Below are 23,635 nucleotides of genomic sequence, written 5' to 3' on the forward strand. Positions count from 1 at the left end.
GGCCAACGATGCATAAACTTTGCAGCCTCCTTTGCAGGAATGGTAGTCCGAAGCACTTTCTTCCCCGCAAGAATATCCACAAGGCCACATGGAAATCACCTAATCAAGTAACGGAAAACCAAATCGACCACGTTCTAATCGACGGTAAATTCTTCTCCGACATCACGAACGTACGCACTTACCGCAGTGCGAATATTGAATCCGACCACTACCTCGTCGCAGTATGTCTGCGCTCAAAACTCTCGACGGTGATCAACACGCGTCGGAGTCGTCCGCCGCGGCTTAACATTGGGCGGCTACAAGACGGTAGACTAGCCCAAGACTACGCGCAGCAGCTGGAAGTGACACTCCCAACGGAAGAGCAGCTAGGCGCAGCATCTCTTGAAGATGGCTGGAGAGATATTCGATCCGCCATTGGAAGCACCGCAACCGCTACACTAGGCACGGTGGCTCCGGATCAGAGAAACGACTGGTATGACGGCGAATGTGAGCAGTTAGTTGAGGAGAAGAATGCAGCATGGGCGAGATTGCTGCAACACCGCACGAGGGCGAACGAGGCACGATACAAACGGGCGCGGAACAGACAAAACTCTATTTTCCGGAGGAAAAAGCGCCAGCAGGAAGATCGAGACCGTGAAGAGACGGAGGAACTGTACCGCGCTAATAACGCACGAAAGTTCTATGAGAAGTTGAACCGTTCACGTAAGGGCCACGTGTCACAGCCCGATATGTGTAAAGACATAAACGGGAACCTTCTTACAAACGAGCGTGAGGTGATCCAAAGGTGGCGGCAGCACTACGAAGAGCACCTGAATGGCGATATGGCAGACAACGGTTGCGGTATGATAATAAACCTAGGAGCACGCGCGCAGGACATGCGACTTCCGGCTCCGAATGTCCAGGAAATCCAGGAGGAGATCGGCCGGCTGAAAAACAACAAAGCCCCTGGAGTGGACCAACTACCAGGAGAGCTGTTTAAACACGGTGGTGAAGCACTGGCTAGAGCGCTGCACTGGGTGATTACCAAGGTTTGGGAGGATGAGGTTCTGCCGCAGGAGTGGATGGAAGGTGTCGTGTGTCCCATCTACAAAAGGGCGATAAGCTGGATTGTAGCAACTACCGCGCAATCACATTGCTGAACGCTGCCTACAAGGTACTCTCCCAAATTTTATGCCGTCGACTAACACCAATTGCGAGAGAGTTCGTGGGGCAGTACCAGGCGGGATTTATGGGTGAACGCTCTACCACAGACCAGGTGTTCGCCATACGTCAGGTATTGCAGAAATGCCGCGAATACAACGTGCCCACACATCATCTATTTATCGACTTCAAAGCCGCATATGATACAATCGATCAGGACCAGCTATGGCAGCTAATGCACGAAAACGGATTTCCGGATAAACTGATACGGTTGATCAAGGCGACGATGGATCGGGTGATGTGCGTAGTTCGAGTTTCAGGGGCATTCTCGAGTCCCTTCGAAACCCGTAGAGGGTTACGGCAAGGTGATGGTCTTTCGTGTCTGCTATTCAACATCGCTTTGGAGGGAGTAATACGAAGGGCAGGGATTGACACGAGTGGTACGATTTTCACGAAGTCCGTCCAGTTATTTGGTTTCGCCGACGACATTGATATCATGGCACGTAACTTTGAGAGGATGGAGGAAGCCTACATCAGACTGAAAAGCGAAGCTAAACGGATTGGACTAGTCATCAACACGTCGAAGACGAAGTACATGATAGGAAGAGGCTCAAGAGAGGTCAATGTGAGCCACCCACCACGAGTTTCTATCGGTGGTGACGAAATCGAGGTGGTTGAAGAATTCGTGTACTTGGGCTCACTGGTGACCGCCGATAACGATACCAGCAGAGAAATTCGGAGACGCATAGTGGCTGGAAATCGTACGTACTTTGGACTCCGCAAGACGCTCCGATCGAATAGAGTTCGCCGCCGTACCAAACTGACTATCTACAAAACGCTTATAAGACCGGTAGTTCTCTACGGACACGAGACCTGGACGATGCTCGTGGAGGACCAACGCGCACTGGGAGTTTTCGAAAGGAAAGTGTTGCGTACCATCTATGGTGGGGTGCAGATGGCGGACGGTACGTGGAGGAGGCGAATGAACCACGAGTTGCATCAGCTGTTGGGAGAACCATCCATCGTTCACACCGCGAAAATCGGAAGACTGCGGTGGGCCGGGCACGTAGCCAGAATGTCGGACAGTAATCCGGTGAAAATGGTTCTCGACAACGATCCGACGGGAACAAGAAGGCGAGGTGCACAGCGGGCAAGGTGGATCGATCAGGTGGAGGACGACTTGCGGACCCTCCGCAGACTGCGTGGTTGGCGAAGTGCAGCCATGAACCGAGCTGAATGGAGAAGTCTTTTATGTGCAGCACAGGCCACTTCGGCCTTAGTCTGATGATAAATAAAATAAATGAACGCGTTTTCTTGGTATAAGACAGACAGAGGAGATTACGCCTTCTTTAAATGGACGCGTTTGCCCGGTATAAGGCATACAGAGGAAATTATTCCTCGTTTAAATGAACGCGTTTGCCCGGTATAAGACAGACAGAGGAGATGATGCCTGCTTTAAATGGACGCGTTTGCCCTGTATAAGTCAGGCAAAGGAGATGATGCCTTCTTTAAATGGACGGGTTTGCCCGGTATAAGGCAAACAGAGAAGATGATGCCTTCTTTATATGGACGCGTTTGCCCGGTATAAGACAGACAGAGGACGCGTTTGCCCGGTATAAGGCAGACAGAGGAGATGATGCCTTCTTTAAATGGACGGGTTTGCCCGGTATAAGGCAGACAGAGGAGATGATGCCTTCTTTAAATGGACGCGTTTGCCCGGTATAAGGCAGACAGAGGAAATGATGCCTTCTTTAAATGGACGCGTTTGCCCGGTATAAGGCAGACAGAGGAGATGATGCGTTCTTTAAATGGACGCGTTTACCCGGTATAAGGCACACAGAGGAAATTATGCCTTGTTTAAATGGACGCGTTTGCCCGGTATAAGGCAGACAGAGGAGATGATGCCTTCTTTAAATGGACGCGTTTGCCCGGTATAAGGCACACAGAGGAAATTATGCCTTGTTTAAATGGACGCGTTTGCCCGGTATAAGGCAGACAGAGGAGATGATACCACCTTTTAATGAACGTGATTATACCTCGATAAGGCACACAGAGGAAATACTGCCTTTTTAAAAGGAACGTCTGCTCGATAGAAGGGGAAACGAGATGATGCCTTCTTTAAGTCAACGCAACTTCCCGAAGACGAACAAGATCTCCCTCTCTCTCACTCTCATACACAAACTCTCACTCACGCATTTCCTCTGTCTCACTAATTATTACTCATTCACCCACTCTCATTCATTCACCAACTTTTAGTCACTTATCCACTCTTACTCACTCATCCACTTTAACGCATTCATTTACTTTCAATCATTCGCTCTCTCTTTCTCGCTCACTCTTACTCACTCACTCTTACTCGTTTACTCTTACTCGCTCACTCACACACTCACTCTTACTCACTCACTCTTACTCACCCATTAACCCCCACGTCGATTTTGAGATTTAGACCACGCTTCATCCAGAATCCGTTGCTTTTACTACAGCGACCAAGGAACAACTTCTACCTTGTTGCCCTCGTAGCCATGGTGACGTGGACCGCAATTGCCTGCTTTTGGTTTTGTTGTTGGGAAGACGCACCATTAAACATAAATCGGATCTTTTCAGAAGCACCATTTAAAAAAAAAGGGTGCTGAGTAGAAGGTCTGTCTTATTTGGAGAATTAAAATTAAAAGTGACAGTTCGAAAATTAAAAAAATGCCCGGTCATAAGAATGGTTGGTGCTACCCAGCAATTCCATTCCAATAAGATCTGTCAAAAGTTATCTTGCTCTGCGAGCAGGGTTATTCGACAATTGTTGAAATGTAACTTTTAAGTTTAATTTCAGTTTAATTCTCCAACTGAGACAGACGCTGAGAAAATTTGCCTTCAAAATGCAAATGTTAAGCACCGTGTCAAAATAAAATTGATTACAAAAATTCTTCAAAAATTACCTGTTGGTCGATTTCCATATTATAGTAGTTGAATAGGATGCTCGTTAACTATACTTTCGTAAATATTACGTGAATTGTGTTGAACTTATGTTGTTTTGTTTTTATCACAATAAAAACAAACTACCGCAATAATAGGACGCAGTTGCCTATCGTTGCGATATTTTTTGAAGGTCAGTCCTATTGTTGCGGTATTGCATGTAATTCTTATGGAGAGCGATACCGCCTTAGGACCTTAGCACTACCGCAATAATAGGCTCAAGGGATTCAAATTTTTAACGAAAAATGTTGATTTTTCATCATTTTGAACGGATTTTTGTGAAACAAAAGCTGTTCTAGTCGTTAATTCGAAGAGTTTTAGCGTACCCACAATTGTTTTCAATGGTGTTATATCCAGAATGGACTACTTTAACACTACCGCAACATTAGGGCATACCACAACCATAGGACGTTTTACCCTAATAATCGCTTAGCGACGGGAGAAATTTTCTGTCGGTAGCAGAATTACGAGCGCGTGTCAAAGGAAGACACCGCAAAAATTAATTCGCATGGATGGACAAGAATGCAGCTTTCTTGAATTCAATTAAGTAGGACCATTAACCCGCCCTTTTAGCTTGCAAATATCATGAGAATTCATAACGATTAAGAAAGAGGCGGAGAAAATTGGCTTACTATATTGGAAGCTGCGCGAAGTGCTTTCCAGCGCGCGCGAGCCATAGGGATGAATGGGTTAATATCCTTCAAAAACAAACCAGCAACCAGCGCGCGAGGCATTTTATTCAAAATTCCACGAAGACCGGTCCCATCCCAACATCGGCATTGATTTTGTTGCTGTAAGTGCATTTTTGAGGATCAATTGGTCCTTTTTCAGGATCACAAATTTATAGAAGAGAAGGTTGAGTCAAGATGAATTTTCAAATGTGCAAAAAATAATCTCTTGGTGACGGCAGAAAATTTTTGTCGGTAGCAGAATCACGAGCGCGCGTCAGAGGGAGAAAATTTGAATTTGCAGTTAAGTGAAATTTTCCCTCAAGACACTGACTGATTTGATTTTGTTGTTGTTTATTATTGGGAAGACGCATCATTGAAAATAAATCGCTGCAAAAATTTATTCGCATGGATGGCAAGGGAAATTTTCTCTCAGGAATGGAGATTCCTATTTGGTTTTCTGGTGTTAGTGATTGGGAAGGCGCATTATTATTAAATAAATAGGTTCTTTTCAAAACCACAATTTTAGCCGAGCCGTGACAAACATAATCGCTTGACGACGGCCGAAAGCTCCCGTCAGTAGAAGAATCACGAACACGCGTCAGAGGGAAACGATGGAAAATGTAATTTGTATGAAAGGCATCAGTAGCAGTGTGTAACCCTAAATGGCCGGAACGATGTTATGAAAGTGACTCTCCGCGGATGCATGCGCACGCGGCGGAGGTCTGACTAGCAGAGGCAAAGTCTTGGCTTGTTGCTCGCCAATTGACACGCTGATGTGTGAAATCCATTAACACACGCTGAATCCATTTTACTCAAACCCCACGAGCAGCATCCCTTTCAACGCAGTCGAGCCCTTCCTGCCAGCGACCAACAGCCGTCCCGGTCCTGCGTCTGAGTCTGGTCTTTGAGGTCTTTCGAACTCCATCGTCAGGCAAGTACAACGAGCGTGCAATCGTTAACGAACCTGATAGTGTTTCGATTTCCAGTGCTCCATCATCCGTGTTCCCGAATTTCGCTCTCAGCATATACTAGCAAAATGTTGGAGGGATGAATAGTCGTATTGAAGACTACCGCTCCGGATCATTGCTACGACATCGTCGTGCTTGTTGAGACATGGCTAGATTATAGAAAGCTTTCTGGTTACGTTTTCGAGAACGGGAACGAGGTATTCCGATGTGACCGCAACTCAAACAACAGCGCGAAAACTATAGAAGAAGGAGTTGTTGCACCCTCCGGGTGCAAAGAAAACAATTTTGGAGTATATTTCCAATAAACTCAACTGAAATATATTTACTAACATTAATAACACTTAAAATACAAACATAATTAACTTACAATTTAGTTTTCCACTTTCCCAAACACTCCCTAGCTACGCCTCTGGTGATGAGCAAGAGTCCTAATAATTTATACATTGAAAACATTACAAACATTATTTAAGAGGTACAAACTATCACTTACGGTAAGTATCACTACAAATTCAATCTCCTCCGGAGAACATAAATGGTTCACTTGACTTAATCTGTAATATTCACAATTATACGATCAAACATGTCTACAAACTCGTTAATAACTTTCACTTACAGCGCAACAAACTACACATATTTCATGATGGAGACTTTACATCGCTTATGTACTTAGTAAACAAACAACAAATACAACATTACAACGATCATCTGTTTCTTTACTCATATTATTGACACTCACACAAACGCACGCATATCCGTATGTAATTTTATGCTGCAGCAAGAAACGTCAAATATAAGGGTGCGTTCACAGCTTTCTTGTCGGGATGATGCTTTGACCCTTTCGCGACCAGGTATTTATTTACCGGCGGTAAGAGGAGTGCTTGTCGCTGTTATCACGAGACTAAAGGCGATAGCCATCGTGGATGACGCTTGGAATTCCTTCGAGTAGGTTTGAGAATCCATCGCACTCAAAAACCGTCACATGTTACTTTGTGCTGCCTACATACCTCCAGACCGTACTCGAGATCTTCAACTTATCGATGCACATTGCTGGTCAGTTAGTACTGTGTCGAGCAACGCGGCCCCTTGTGGCGAAATTGTGATATGTATTGGAGGACTTCAGCCGTTCGGGCGTCGTTTGGATTCATAGTGGTTTCCTCTGTTTAGATCATGCACTCTCCACTTTTCATCCTGGAGCCATCACGTTTATTGACAGCTATAGTTCTGCAGATATATTCCAGATCAACAACGTGACTAAGAGTACGTCCTTAAATTACGCAACGCTTAGAAAGGGAGGGGGTTGAGTGCAGTGTGGCGATCCATACAAAATTTTCAGCAGCTTCATACAAAAAGTGTGACATAGGGGAGGGGGGGGGTATGTTGTAAAAGTCCAATTTTTGCGTTAGGTAATTAATGGATCTTCCCTAATGACAACAATCGCTTTTTGGATCTTTGCTTTGTGAACGGTTTTGATACTGCCCCTTTCATTTCAACAGATTTCAACTGCACCCGCACCATTAGTAAAGCTCGTTCCACATCATCCCGCATTAGTTATCGCGGTCAAGAATTATGGCTCTCTTGAATTCTTCATCACTTCATCGGCAATCTCGTGCGATTTTCAGAAGGCAGAACATCGCAGTATAGAAGATGTGTTGTCTAAATTGTCAATCTCGCTGCATAAACTTTCTCGCACGTCTTGGCTTATCTTATAGATCGGCTTGTCCCGAAGAAGATTGTTCGCGATGGCTCCCGCGTTCCTTGGATAACAAATGAATTACGATTGCTAAAAATAATGAAGAAGGCTGCACTTAAAAGATTTACCAAATATCGTACATTCCCGCTGAAACAACACTAAGTCAGGCTCAACTACGAATACAAACGCTTGAGTAAACCTCTTATCACCGATACGAGCAGGGAATCTAGGCTCCGATCACATCTAAAATCATTTTGGAATTACGTAAATAAGCAACGCAAGGGGAAAGGATTGCCTTCATCTATAGTATTATACGACCAGCGCCGTAGCGTGTGGTTGGCCAGGTTGGCCCTTGCCAAGGGCGACTGGCTTCAGGGGGGCGCCGATATCATGAATTTCGCTGTGGTAAAGGATCACAAATTCAACTCAAATTTAACTAGTTCAAAGTGATTCAAGCTTTGATCATAAGATTTCCTCGGTAATCAACAATTCAAGACAAAATATTCAAAACGGATTATCTGCTTTTATAAGCAAAAGTTCAAACGTCGATTTGACGAATCTGATAGCCCTCCAACGCAAACCAACACCATCAATAGAAAGCTGAAGTTGATAGTGTTGGTTTGCGTTTGTTTACAAAAGCAGATAAGTCGTTTTGAAAATTTTGTCTTGAATTCTGTAATCAATTGTTTGACTCCGGAGAGCCTTTTTCCATAATAACTGATACAGGTATTTGTACGTCGGCTCAGAGGGCACGTGCCCTTACACGGGCCCTTAATATGGCAAGGAGCATGAATCAGGCTTCTGGAGTTGGAGCTCAAGATTTTTCTTCTTCTTATTGGCATTACATCCCCCACTGAGACATTGCCGCCTCGCAACTTAGTGTTTATTTTTTAACTGCGAGGTTTCTAAGCCAAGGTACCATTTTTGCATTCGTATATAATGAGGCTAACACGATGATACTTTTATGCCTAGGGAAATCGAGACAATTTCCAATCCGAAAATTGCCTAGACTGGGACAGGGAATCGAACCCAGCTACCCGCAGCATGGTCTTGCTTTGTAGCCGCGTGTCTTACCGCTAGGTTAAGAAAGGCCTCTGTGAGCTCAAGAATAGGACGTTTAAATACGCTAAAGGAGACGTATAGAATAGACTGTAAAATACAGATACACGGAAGTAGTTATAGGGAGTTTGTGTGAATTTGAGATGAATTAATTAATTTTACGAGGACAAACTATGTGAGGTCCGAAAACGACCGATTTTGATCTAGTGACATTTCCAATTCCATTGAACCAGAACCTTGTATGAGTTAAAATGGTGAAAAAATCAAAGCGAAGATGTTACATATCTGATGAGCAGTGATAATTTGAATTTAAATATTTCTTTTGGATCTTTATAAACTGGTAAAGCTTTAAACGAAGATGAGTATCTTCAATGACCACACTAACATAACGGCATACAGAATACAAGAATCTGCAACGAGGGATTTCAATAATGATGGCGACTGATCTACTTCAAGGTTAAATTTTATTGGTCCAAGCAATTGCACCAGTGTCACCAAACTACCGACAGACCCACTCCAGAAATGTATATATCTTGATCCGAGTAGATCCGATGGCTGTTCTGGCCATTGATCAAACCACACAGAAAAAAATAATGAAAACTAAGAAGCGCGTAAAAAATAAAGACATGGAAAATTACACTATTTTGGGCGTACATGGATATTTTCCAACAAGTACGCCCTAAATGTATGCAATTTCTGTAGTATTATGTCAGTTTCCATAGCATACATCATATAAAAAGTGACATAATGCAATGGAAATTGCATACATTCAGGCGATAAAATCGTTTAAATTTACGCTATTTTTGGCATTCCCTTTATGTGCATTACTTTCGTGTAAATTTCAACAACTTTTTCTATCTGTGCACTCCAAAGTTGGGTTTTTCATGATACGACTAGCTCCAATCGCTATTCCGACCATCTGACTGACCAATTGACTCCAGAGTTGATTTTATTGAAAGTCTTGTAGTTTCCACCGACCAAGCCACTCTAAAGTTGGTTTCTTTTTCACCAATATGGGTAATAGCGATTCTGAAGGTCATCCAATCCACTCCAAAGTAGGTTTTTTTATTCGTCTAGGCCGATCCAAAAAAAACCCAGATTAATCCACCTAGCGGTGATGATGCCTTTCTCGTGCGGTAAAAAAATAGTATTTTGGGCATTACTTCTAAGCCCATCGTCCGTTTGGGCCAATTTTCAATAGGAAATAATGAGACAAGATTCTGCGTCTAATGCAACCTGTTGCGAGGAAATTGGTTCAGGGTAAGTGCATTAAAAGTGAGCTAGATTTTTTTACGCGCTTTTTTCTGAGAAAAAGTATTTTGGCCATAACTACCAAGCCCATTGTCCGATCCGTCCAATTTTCAATAGGAAACAATGGGGCAGTATACTGCGTCGAATGCAGCCTGTTGTGAGGGAATCCGTTTAGGGTAAGTGCATTAAAAATGAGCTAGACTTTTTCACGCGCTTTTTTATGAGAAAAAGTATTTTGGCCATAACTACCAAGCCCATTGTCCGATCCGTCCAATTTTCAATAGGAAACAATGGAGCAAGATACTGCGTCGAACGCAGCCTGTTGTGAGGGAATCCGTTTAGGGTAAGTGCATTAAAAGTGAGCTAGACTTTTTTACGCGCTTTTTTATGAGGAAAAGTATTTTGGCCATAACTTCTAAGCCCATAGTCCGAATCGGCCAATTTTCAATAGGAAATAATGAGGCAGTATACTGCGTCGAATGCAACCTGTTGCGAGTAAATTGGTTGAGGGTAAGTGCAAAAAAAGTGAGCTAAACTTTTTGCTCTTTTGGTGCGCACATACACACACACATACACACACACACACACACACACACACACACGCACACACACACAGACATCACCTCAATTCGTCGAGCTGAGTCGATTGGTATATAACACTATGGGTCTCCGAGCCTTCTATAAAAAGTTTGTTTTTGGAGTGAACATATAGCCTTTACGTATACTTAGTATACGAGAAAGGCAAAACGATCAACACACATTTTATTGGCATATTTTTATCGAGAATCCACGCACTTTTGGATCAAGTTTTATTTTATTTATTGAATTCAAAATTCAATATTTCAATGGATTTCTGCAAATTTTATGACCTTTAGTAATCCTTACTTCTTACCTCTATATTGGAACATATGTAGGTTATAGAGGCTTAAGGAATTCATAAAGCAAACATTGATTAAATGCACCTTAAAAAAGTTGATTGTAAGGTGAATTACGACAGAGTCTGAAAATGGCAACCACAATTGCCGTGCTAGCCCTCACCTTTGCGTTTTTGCAAATGTTTAGGCGATTAGAACATCTGGAAACTATTTTTTTTGTGTATGCTGCAGATGAGCAATAATGGTTAAAAACTACTTTTCACTTTTGTCTATCGTCTATCGTATTTTTTAGTTATGTGCCCCTGAAAACGCTATGTAGTTTAAAAATTGGATTCCAACGCGATAAACCTCCTCCCTACATTTATCACGCCCATTGTTTTGAACATCTGCATATCTGCATGAAAGTAAGGGGCGCCCAATAAAGGTTTCGCCAAGGGCGCCGGGAGTACACGCTACGGCTCTGTATACGACGTATCGGCCTCGACGCAACAAGATATCTGTAGCCTGGTCTCTGCTAAGTTTGCCAGCATTTTCTCAAATGAAGAGCTCCCTGATGATCACACCTCACTTGCCGCAGAGGATGATCCGGTTACGAATCGGACGCAAAGCAGTGGATGGATGTTTCAGACAAGACGATTTCCAATGCCGCAACAAGGCTGAAATCCTCATTCCATCCAGGCCCCGATGGGATTCCGTCCTCATTACTCAAGAAACACATCGTCTCCCTGCTTTCTCCACTTCGATGCATTTCTTTGTCAACCGGTTTTTTCCCGTCATGCTGGAAAGAGGCGCACATGTTCCCAGTCTACAAAAAAGGCAGCAAGCGCGACGTCAATAACTACCGGGGCGTTACTACATTGAGCGCTGTTTCAAAACTATTTGAGTTGGTTGTCATGGATCCAATGCTATTCCATTGTAAGCAGTACTTGAGCGATGATCAACATGGGTTCATTGTCGGTCGATCTACCACGACAAATGTGCTGTGCCCAACTTCGTATGTTACCGACAGCTTATTAGAACGAGCTCAAACGGCAATCTACACAGATCTGTCTGCTGCTTTCGATAAGGTGAACCATGAGATTGCAATCGCTAAGCTTGAGAGGATTGGAATCAACGGCGATGTTCTTAGCTGGTTCCGTTCCTATCTTGCGGATCGAAACCTAACGGTTACTTTAGTAGACTGTTATTCACCCAGGTTTAGTGCCACCTCTGCCATTCCACAGGGCAGTCACCTGGGACCGTTGATTTTCCTGCTCTATTTCAACGAGGTGAATTCTGTTATCGAAGCTCCACGGTTGTCCTATGCAGACGACCTCAAAATTTATTTGAAGATCCGCTCATATGCAGATTGCGTAGACCTGCAACGCCAACTCGACGCCGTCGCCAAATGGTGTTCATTGAATCGAATGGTGATCAACCCGGCAAAGGCTCCGCTATTACTTTTTCTCGAAAAAAGAGTCGATTATGTTTAACTATATTAATTGAGAGGAACGACAATCGAGCGCGTGGATCACGTGAAGGATCTCGGGGTAATCCTGGATTCACAACTGACTTACAAGCAGCACATCGCATACGTCGCCGATAACGCTTCAAAAGCTCTTGCAGTTGTGTTTCGAATCGCGAAAACTTTCTCTGACATACATTGCTTGAAATCGCTATATTGCTCTTTAGCGCACCCCACTCTAGAGTACTGTTCAGCCGTTTGGAGCCCATACTACAACAATGGTGTAGAACGATTGGAATCCGTTCAGCGTCGTTTTCTTCGGTTCGCACTTCGGAGGCTGCCCTGGTTGACCCTTTCCGGTTACCAAGCCACGAGAACCGGTGTCGCCTGATCAACCTTGACACTTTGCAAGTTAGCAAAGCATTGACCATTGTTGACGTCGTACAAGGCAGGATTGATTCAAAGGTTCTTCTTGAGCAGCGGTTCTCAACCTTTTTCTTCAGAGGTACCCCTTCAAACTATTGCATTAATTGAGGTACCCCCTCCTGAAAGTAGGCTTCCAGGTCTCTTGGAAGGACAATTTCAAGCCCTTGAATCTCTTAAGAGTAGGCTTCCGCACCTTGATAAGAGGCTTCTGAGCCTCCTGCATAGCTTTCGAACCTCTTGCATGGCGGCTTTCGAGCCACTTAAAAGGAGGCTTCCTTTGCATCTCGAAAGGACGCTTCTGAGCCTCTTGAAAGTATGCTTCCAAGCCTCTTGAAAAGAGGCTTCTCAGCCTGTTGAAAAGAAGCTTCCCAGCCTCTTGAAAGCAGGTTTCCGGGCTTCTTGGAAGACGAGCCTCTTGTAAGGAGGATGTCGAGCCACTTGAAAGCAGGCTTCCGAGCCTCTTGAAAATAGGCTTGCGATACTATTGAAAATAGGCTTCCGAGCCTGTTAAAAGGAGGCTTACAAGCCTTTTGAAAGGAGCTTCCCCAGCCTCTTGCAAGTCGCCATCCGAACTTTTTGAAAGAAGGCTTCCGACCATTTTAAAAGGCGGCTTCCGAGCCTTTTGAAAGTAGACTTCCGGGCGTCTTAAAACAAGGCTTCCAGCCTCTTGAAAAGAGGCTTCCCTTCCTGTTGAAAAGAAGCTTCTCAGCCTCTTGAAAGCAGGCTTCCGGGCTTCTTGGAAGACGGCTTTCAGGCCTCTTGAAAGGAGGTTTCCGAGCCTACTGGAGAGAGGCTTGTGAGCCTATTGTAAAAAAGCTTCCGAGCCTCTTAAAGGAGGTTTCCAAGCCTTTTGAAAAGAACTTTCCGAGTTTCTTGAAAGGAGTCTTCTGAGCTTTTTGAAGCGGGTCTCTCAAAGCAAGGCTTACAGGCCTCTCAAAAGGAGGCTTCCTCTTAAAAGGAGCCATCCCAGCTTTTTGAAAGAAGTCTTCCGACTCTTTTAAAAGGCGACTTCCGAGCCTCTTGAAAGTAGACTTCCGTGCATCTTAAAACCCTCCGCGGTAAGACGCGCGGCTACAAAGCAAGACCATGGCTGGGTTCGATTCCTGGTGCGGTCTAGGCAATTTTCGGATTGGAAATTGTCTCGACTTCCCTGGGCATACAAGATCATCGTGTTAGCCTCATGATATACGAATGCAAAAATGGTAACCTGGCTTAGAAACCTCGCAGTTAATAACTGTGGAAGTGCTTAATGAACACTAAGCTGCGAGACGGCTCTGTCCCAGTGTGGGGATGTAATGCCAATAAGAAGAAGAAGAAGAAGAAGAAGAAAAAGCATCTTAAAACAAGGCTTCCGGCTTCTTGAAGGTAGTTATCCAAGCCTTTCGAAAAGAACCTTTCGAGCCTCTTGAAAGGAGTCTTCCTAGCTATTTGAAAGAAGGCTTCCGACCTTCTCAAAAGGAGGCTTCCGAGCCTATTGAAAAGAGGATTCCTGGTACTTCAAAGCGAGGCTTGCGAGCCTCTTGAAAGAAGGCTTGCAGGCCTCTTGAAAGGAGGCTTCCAAGCTTCTTGAAAGGAGATTTTCAAGCATCTTGAAAAGATGCTTCCAAGCCTCTCGAAAGAAGGCTTCTGAACATCTTGGAAGGAAGCCTACGAGCTGTCTGAGTGAATCCTTCCGAGAAGCAAAGCGCTCCGATCGAATAGACTTCACCGCCCTACCAAACTGACTATCTACAAAACGCTCATTAGGTGGGGTGCAGATGGTGGAAAAGGCGAATGAACCACGAGCTGCATCAGCTGTTGAGATAACCATCCATCGTTCACCCCGCGAATATCGGAAGACTGCGGTAGACCGAGCACGTAGCCAGAATGACGGGTAGTAATCTGGTGAAAATGTTTCTTGACAACGATCCTACGGGAACAAGAAGCCAAGGTGCGCTGCGAGCAATGTGGATCGATCAGGTGGAAGACGATTTGCGGAACCTCCGCAGACTTCGTGGTTGGCGACATGCAGACATGGACTGAACTGAATGGAGAACACTTTTATGCACTGCACAGACCACTCCGGCGTTAGTCTGAAAAATAAAAATATTATGTACAAGACAATGTTTTGAAATGGAAAATACACAATTGTCAAAACTTTATTATTGTCAAAACGCCATTACGCATTTTTGTCCGAGGTACCCCCTAGGATCAGCGAAGGTACCCCTAGGAGTACATGTACCCCAGGTTGAGAACCGCTGTTCTTGAGCTTATCAACCTGAACGCCCATCCGAGCGTCCTTCGTAACTATGTAATGTTGAGGTCAAGGCACCATCGAACTAATTACGGTCAAGATGGAGCTTTGTTAAATTGCGGTCAAGATGGAGCGGATATTCAATCGAGTTTCCCAAGTGTTCGATTTCCATTTGTCCCGAAAGGTTCTCCGGCGTAAATTTTATTGTTTTTTAATGACCAAGCTATTAAGCTACATTAATGTGTGTTGCCTTGACTTGACTATTTGGATGTTTTTATTATGACAATTGTATTGTACTGTATTTCACCTATAACACTATTGGTGCAGCAGAAAGCCTGTTGATGCATAATAATAATAATAATATGTCGACTAGCTTGCGGTCGTACCTTGTACACAACTCTTCTGATTTTCTCTTCTCCAAACCAACGTAAATCCAAAGGGACTTTTTCAAGACCAAAGAGTTAAAAATAATTTTCTTCCAAAGTTAAGCTATCACTCCATCGAGGCCACCTTCACCCGAAGGTTCCGCCAGTTTCTGCAATAGTCTAGGATTGACCACTGAGAAGAGGATTGCTTTTAGGTCTGGTTTTTTGAGCTGTCACAAGTCACCAAAAGAGCTTTGAGTAGTTTGACAAACTTCAAATATTGCAGTGAAATTATTTGTTCTGTATTGTAAATAAATTAGATCTGCCATCGAGTCAGGATCTGGAGTTTACTTTTCAGGCGAGCGGTTGAGTCGACCGAAATTTTGAACTGTTAACGATAGTTAAGTAGATTGCGGAGCTCTAGCCACTTGCAAATGGCAATGGCAACACCATCACCTAACTGCTCACCAGCAGATTCATTCTTAAGGTCGGGAAGACGTAAGCTAGCGGTCAAATGCAGATAGGTCTCCGTTAGGGCTTCTACGTCGATTCGGTTGTCTCCAGGTTTCCAGTTGTTTGGCCGCCAGAGAACGGGCATTCCAATAAACAATTTTGACGTTGAATCTGCTATTGAGAAACATCTGCATTAGTTTCATCATCATCGTCTGCATTTAAACAACGTGTTCCAGGTTGCACAGGAAGCGGTTGTAGGCAGATACCTGACGTGGAATACAACTCTGTTGATTCCCACCGGAGCTTGGTGTCGATACTCCTACAGTTTGAAGCACTGCTTATTGACACACTGGTAGCCTCTGGCACAGTTTGAAGACGAGCTCTGTAGTCTAGTGGCTACCAAGATCGAAGTAAACCGTGATCAAGATTGGTGGTGAAAAAAATCTTGTCGAAAAACGCTTCAAGTGTCCCGAAATAAAATTTGGAAATGAATCAACCGCCTCAATCATGGGCCCATGTCATTTGTTACCAAAGGCTCCCATAGCCTGTCTCTTATTGATATTTTGATGTCTTAATACCGATAGGGACACGAGTAGTAAGTTAATTCTACGTTGGAATCAAAGTGAGTACGCTTTTAACACTATCATATTATTGACATGCATACGTAATATTTAATTAATTGCTCAAAGTATTTCGTCAGAGCATGAGGAGGCTGATTAAACACTTTATGGGATATCCAACCAAATGTTCGTCATCGAATTCATCTGTGGTATATTTTCCATATTCTATTTAATTAAATATCCACTAATTTAATACTCGGGTGGGTCTGTTGTATGTCTCTCGCTTATACACTTTACGATGATTTCAATTGATGCATCGTGCCATAAATAAAGCCTGTCCACGTTAAATTTCGGACATTTAGGTAATGTCCAATGGATTTGTCGCCATTTCATCAATTTGGGTGTGTTTAAAACATGCTGAAAGCAGCACATAAAGCAGACAGATTCATCTGTCATGTAAATTGATCGTCTCAGCGGTTTGGGAATTTTTTCAAAAATCGCTTTATAAGATGGGTGTCCGAAATTTAACGTGGACAGGCTTTATATTGTTGAATCCATCATATCTTACGATTTTGCTTGTCAAACTATCGAAACAATTCAAACAAAGTTAATTGCCTATTTTTCTACCACCCGACATGGTCATAAACTTACAATGTTCTGAAGACTCAGGTGTGAATATGTACATAATGTGTCAAATTTTGATTTGAAAAATATACTGGAGGTAATCACTTTCCTTTGATGGAACTCGAACCCACGACCCTCAGTACGCTAGACTGGTGCTTTTAACCAAGTAAGCTACGAAGGACCTCCGTTGGCCTTCGCAACTTAGCGGGTACCAAATGAGCCCAAGATTCCCTAATCGGACGCATAGTCGAAGCCACAATCCATTCCACAAACCATTGCAATGCTTCCACATGTTGAGCATTTTTTTTTTGCGACGTATGATTGTCTGAGAAAGGTTGCTTTTACTTTCTTGGTATGTATTAATTTTGGTTCCGCGTCAGACGTTAAATTGCGTCAAGATATTATTTCAACATTCTCCACTGGTTGCCCGCACGGAAGAAAAAAAAGTACCCAAAATTGAGTATTTTCAAACTTACTTTTGAGTTATTTTTTCGCTTCTCATTCATCCACTCTTTCTTTAGTTGTCAAAAACAAAAGAGCCAAACAATCCAACGACGCCAGTTCAATACGGGAAGCCAATTTTGAGTTTTATTACCTGAGGTCGAAATTGAGTGAATTAACCTTTTGTCTGTGCTCTGGGGTCAATATGACCCCAGGCCACTTTGAGTGGCTGCCATTTTTTTAGTTTTCAACCGATTCTTCTAATTTTTGGTAGTTTGATAAAACTTGCCGAGATCTGTCTCCTAGGTGCAAATTCGAATGTAAATCTTGAAAATATGCGCTACAGTGTACTTTTTTCAAAAAACTTACGTTGTCTGTGCTCTGGGGTCAAATTGACCCCAAATTGAAATTGCTATAAATATTTTAATGCCCGGCCAATTTTGGATTTTTGGGGCTGTTTCGAAAGATAATTTAATCATCTTTCAGGTCATTACCAAAGATTGACTATAGGTGGGCGGGTACATCGCGGGAGGGTTTTCGTAAAAAGGGTACAAAACAGTGATTTTTCATGCTTATTTTATTATATCTGAAAATAATACCTATTTAGAACTGCACTTTTTCAAAAAGGTTATGCAGGAAGGCGTCTGCTTTGACACGAGGCATTGATTAGTTTGGTGCTTGGTCGCTAGGTGGCGGTATATTTGAATTCATTATTTTAGACTACTCAAGTAACTCCGATATATGGAATTTTCTTCATTGTAAATATTCTTATCGCACAATTTTGAAGTTTGTAAAGATGACGTCTGTAACAAAGTTCGTCTGGTGGGAATAGACTGTCATGTGACGGAATAAATAATAAGGAAATTTACAAATAGGCGGCGCTAGTGTACTTGCAATATTCTTGCATACATGAAATATTGCTTTAGCTTGAGATCCCTCATACCTACACCCAAGTTGTATTCGGCAATATTGTTCAGGATGTCTAGCACTACAAAGCGGTGCTCAATATAATGAGCACTTCTTCCCATTTTTTAATTTGTGCGATAAGAATATTTACACTGAGGAGAATTCTATATATCGGAATATCTTGAGTAGTCTAAAATAATGAATTCAAATATACCAAAACCTGGCGGCCGAGTTCTAAACTTATCAACGCCTCATGCCAAAGCACATGCCTTCCTGCATAGCCTTTTTAAAAAAGTTGCAGTTCAAAATGGGTAGGATTTTCGGATATAAGTAAAATAATCATGAAAAATCACTGTTTTTGTACCCTTGTTCACTAAAACCCCTCCCCGCGATGTACCCGCCCACCTATAGTCAATCTTTGGCAACGACCTGAAAGATGATTAAATTATCTTTTGAAACAGCCTAAAAAATCCAAAATTGGCAAACAATAAAAAAGTTATAGAAATTCCATTTTGGTCAATATAACCCCATAGCACAGACAACGTAAGTTTTTTTGAGCACAGACAGAAGGTTAAACTTACATTTGGGTAAATAAATTTTCCGTTCGGTACTTTTTTAACATGGGCGTAAAGGCAAAATACTTCGACCCCACTTACTCAATTTTAGCTTTCAGTACGGATGTTCGAGGTTGGGTGAATTAAACTCACTATTGGGTAGTTTATTTCTTCCGTGCGGCTACTGTGAAGCTGGAAGCAATCGCATATCAAATAATTTTGTTCTGTTGACGTTGATGACTAGACCTGCCGAAGAAGAGCTGCTGACAAGCCCCCAGTTTTTGACAGGCGAGTACGCAACCTCGGAGATTAGGCATGGTAGTAATACCCACGCTCAGACTTCTTAAATTCCGATAATTAATAGCTCTAGGGACGTTTCAGAGAAAATAAATCATATAAAGGCAGCAGCGGTCGGTGCTAATTAGTAATCCAAACTCCACACTGAATGGAAAGGTGCCATGTTGAAAACCGCTGCTAACAAAGCTCGGGCAGATATGAACCAAGACTTATAGACCTGCTTCAGGGACGAACATCATGCTGTAAGTTGCAGCGAAGGTCGCCTAAGCATTTCTCTCATGCATGATTAAGGGTCCCAATGTGTGCAGCACGGCTGCAGTGAATATCCCTTCCCCTAGATTTCTGTTGAATCCATGCTTCTCACTCTTGATTTAAATTGATAAAAAAAATGGACAGGTTGAACTATAAAATAAAGACTTATCTACCTATAAAGAAAATAAAGACTTATCTACCTATCAGTGATTATTTAGACTTTTCTCAAACGCTCTAGGGATCTTCCCTTACAACCATTTTAAACGCAAGAGAACGGCATCATCACCGCTAGGTGGATTAATCAAAGTTTTTCACCTGCGTTCAATGGGGAACTGTCAGTAAGCTGAAAATAAATATTTTGTTCATACTATGCTCACTGTTGAGGATGCCGCTGGCAACTCTGCTGCTGGGCAACCCCTTCAATAATTTTGCGGATGCATTATAACGTGCGAGTCGATGATACAGTAGATGTCAGTAGGAACATACACATACACGTGAATTAGATTACAAAATTGCAGTGTCATCATAAAGGCAAAACAGCAGATTAAAATATTAGCACCTATTAACAGAGAAATTTGTTACGTGAAGTTGTTGGATAATTTGTTTGGTATAAGGAGACTAAAGTAAGTTAAAATGAATTTATATTATGGACTCAGACTAACAAAACAAATAAACTTATAGCTTTGAGCTTACTTTCATCGGGAGCAAGGACGAGTTTGCTTCAAAGAACCTCCGAAATTAATTACCATATCCAACAAACTCAAAGTTTATTATATTTCCGATCGGAGAATGGAGAAGTCATTTGTTCGTCAGACCCGTTCGAAGACCAAGGCTGCCCAGACGTCGGAGCCCTCTGGCAATGTAAACAATGCGGTCCCACAGTCAACTGACGACGAGTTTCAGCCTTCGCTGATTGACTTCGAGCATGGAGAAGATTTCGATTGCGCGGTATGTACTCGTTCCAACAATGCAGAGATGTACATGGTCCAATGCGGAGGATGCAAGCGTTGGTACCATTTCTCTTGCGCAAGGGTGAATACAAGCACCGTTCATTCGGAAAAGTTTTGCTGTGTAAGATGTTCGTCACATCGAGAACAAACGGTTTGTTCCAGCCGGTCAAGCACTAGCAGCCGTAGGTCACGCATTGATCGGGAAATCCAACGTTTGGAAGACGAAAGACGTGCTGAAGAGGAGGTCGAACGGGAGCGGCTACGGCAGGAGAGAATGCTTATTGAGAAAGCGGCCAAGGAAAAACTGGAACGCGAGAAGCAATTCATCGCCAAGAAACACGAACTGCTGCGGCAGCAGGAGGACGAAAATTTGAGCAACGGCAGCCGTCATAGTAGTAGAAACAGCAGACAAAAGGTGGCGAATTGGGTCCAGCAGCATAGCGCCCCCACCGAGGACAATGGCGACAGAGTAAACATATCCCAGCCTACTGAAATACAACGGTCTTCTCCGGGTCGCTCATCTACACCTTTGAAAAATATTGAAAGACAGGAGTACCAACTTACACAGAGTTCGGTGATGGTAAACGAGCGGCGCGCTTCGATGCCTCGTACGATTGATAGCATCACCATCGGGGAAAGTCCAGAGGTAGAATTGCCTAAGCTGCAGTTGGTGAACATTCAACCATATGTTCGGCTCCTTGATGAGTCCGGGCCACAGGTCGACCCGTCTAGTAAGCAATCGAGAACGGGGGTGATACCGAAGATTGTCGCAAAATAGCTAACCCGACACCATTCGAGCTGTGGCGACGCGAAACGTGCGAGCAACGCAGGCGGCCTGAAATAGATGGCGAAGGGATGAATCAATATGAAAATCGGCTACATCAAATCGAATCATGTCTACAACGGCAACGCGGAAAAGTAGTAGAGCATGAGCAAGAAAACGAGCTACGACGGAAACGGGAGATGGAGCTTGTAAACCGTTTGAGTCGCCTAGAAGACCAGCACGCCGCAGAGCGGCAGCAACTTAAGGAGGCAGAAAATGCCTTGAAAAGGCAACTTGAAGAGAGCCAACTAAAATATGAAGCCCTACAGACGAAACGGCAGCACGAGCAAGCTGCACAAGAAGAGATGCTGCGACGTTTAGAAGAGCGAGAGCAGAAGCTACCATACAACTGGAATCTTTTCGCTTACGATATCAGGATCAGCCAGCATCATCTTTCCAGACTCATGACGACACTGGATTTCAGCGTGCCACAACGTTGCACCAACCATATGTCCCAACAGCAGGGTCCGCTGGTAAGGTTGTATATGTGAGTAACCCGCCGCCGGCTTCGGTAAGTGGTTCTCGATCAAATCAGTTCGAAGCAGACAATAGTTTCGTAGATATTTCGACTAGAGGAACACCTTGTCCTAGTACCATTAGTGGAGCAAGTAGGGGATGTACTTATACCATCAATCATGAGCTAGGACCAACAAGTGTAGGGAAGATAGGTCAACAACAATTTTATCCGTATCATCCACCAGAGTTAGGCAATTCTGACGGTAGTAGTTTTCCACGGTGTCAGTTCGAACCTACACGGCAACAGTTACTTGCTCGACAAGTGATTCCGAGAGAGCTCCCCATATTTTCCGGGGATCCAAACAGAGTGGCCACTTTTTATAAGTAGTTATCAACACTCAACGGATGCGTGTGGCTACTCAAATTCAGAAAATTTGCTGCGTCTTCAACGGTCGCTTAGGGGTATCGCCAGAGAGTCGGTGAGCAGTTTCCTACTGCATCCATCGACAGTACCGCAAATAATGTCCACTCTGCAAACATTATATGGGAGACCAGAACAGATTGTGCACCAAATGATTGCTAAGGTCCGTGCAACTCCGGCACCAAGAGCTGAAAAGTTGGAATCAATAATCCAGTTTGGTTTGGTCGTTCAAAATTTATGTGGGCATTTGCAAGCGATTGGAATGGACAGTCATCATTGTAATCCCATTCTTCTCCAAGAACTTGTTGACAAGCTGCCGGCCAACATAAAATTCAGCTGGGCACTGCACCAGGAGCAGCAACCGGTAGTGAACTTAAAAACGTTTGGTGACTATATGGGAAAGGTGACGGTTGCTACAAGTGGGATAACCAATGCTTGCCTAAATGTGAAAACAACGAAGGAAGATAAACCAAAAGAGAGGACGTATGTTAACACGCATGCAGCATTCGACAGGAAGAATCAAGGACAGACGATCGTAAAACGAAACTATAGCGAAGAAAAGAAGGAATGCCCGCTGTGCAACGCCGCTGATCATGTCGCAGAAAAATGTGCCGATTTCAGAAATCTGTCCCTAAACGAACGCTGGAGAGTAGTAAAAGAGAAAAAACTCTGCCGGAGATGCCTCATTGCGCATACTCGTTGGCCATGTGAAGGAGAAATTTGTGGCATCGACGGGTGCCAAAAGCGTCATCACCGTCTTCTTCATTATAACGTTGAACCAGAAATTCCAGTTCCTACTACAAGCGCCACCATCAATGTACATCGACAGTCTATCCCATCGACTTTATTCAAGGTTCTACCAATCACGTTGCATGGAAAGTGTGGATCCGTTGACACGTATGCATTTCTTGACGATGGCTCGTCCGCAACACTTTTAGAACAAGCAATTGCTGATGAACTTGGAGTAGATGGCGTAACACAGTCTTTGTGCATGCAATGGACCAGCGGAATCAATACAAAAGTCGCCACGATGCAAATTTCCAAGTTGGTAATATCCGAAACTGGAAGCAATCGGATGTTCCAATTATCTGATGTCAACACTGTCGAGAACTTGGGACTTCCGGAGCAATCGGTGGATATAAGTGAGTTGGCGAAACAATACAAACACTTGCAGCACCTGCCACTGAAGAGTTTCCAAAAGCTACTCCGGGATTGCTAATTGGAGTGAATAATATTCATCTTCTGACTACATCGAAAGTCCGAGAAGGAAGGAGCAAGAGCCAATCGCAGCTAAAACTCGTATCGGCTGGGTAGTTTGTGGTCGAATTCATGGAGATGAAAGCAAGTTTCAACATCGACAGTTGCATATTTGTGCGGATTCACAAGAATTTGACCTGCATGACTACGTTCGGGAATTCTTTTCAGTGGAAAGCATTGGGGTTGCCATTGCCCTGAATCTAGAAGGAGCGGAAGATCAACGAGCTCGTCGAATCCTGGAAGAGACAACAATGCGTAAGGCAAATGGGAAATTTGAAACCGGACTGTTGTGGAAACAAGATGAATTTGCGTTTCCTGATAGTCGGCCAATGGCTGAACGGCGTCTGAAATGTCTCGAACGACGATTGACAAAAAACCCACAATTGTATGACAGTGTACGCCATCAAATAGCGGATTACTTATCCAAAGGTTACATCCACGTAGTGACTGATGAAGAAAAGGCCAGGTTCGATCCAAGCCGTACATGGTACTTACCGCTTGGAGTAGTTTTGAACCCAAATAAGCCTGGTAAAGTTCACGTGATTTGGGATG

At 43.5% G+C, this 23,635-nt stretch overlaps 1 protein-coding gene and 1 long non-coding RNA gene across 2 annotated transcripts in view; one reads left to right on the forward strand and one right to left on the reverse strand.

Moving 5' to 3' along the window:
* Positions 1 to 23,635, forward strand: part of LOC134206672 (hemicentin-2) — an 821,032-nt gene that overhangs the window by 271,519 nt on the left and 525,878 nt on the right. The gene's annotated exons all lie outside the window — the stretch shown is intronic.
* On the reverse strand, positions 6,000 to 6,533 carry LOC134206667 (uncharacterized). Its single transcript, XR_009978303.1, has 3 exons — positions 6,237 to 6,533; positions 6,114 to 6,174; positions 6,000 to 6,057 (listed from the first exon to the last, which is right to left on the reverse strand). It is a non-coding gene; the product is annotated as an uncharacterized LOC134206667 (long non-coding RNA).

Source organism: Armigeres subalbatus, chromosome 1 (assembly GCF_024139115.2).
Source record: "Armigeres subalbatus isolate Guangzhou_Male chromosome 1, GZ_Asu_2, whole genome shotgun sequence".
In the NCBI taxonomy this organism is placed as follows: domain Eukaryota; kingdom Metazoa; phylum Arthropoda; class Insecta; order Diptera; family Culicidae; genus Armigeres; species Armigeres subalbatus.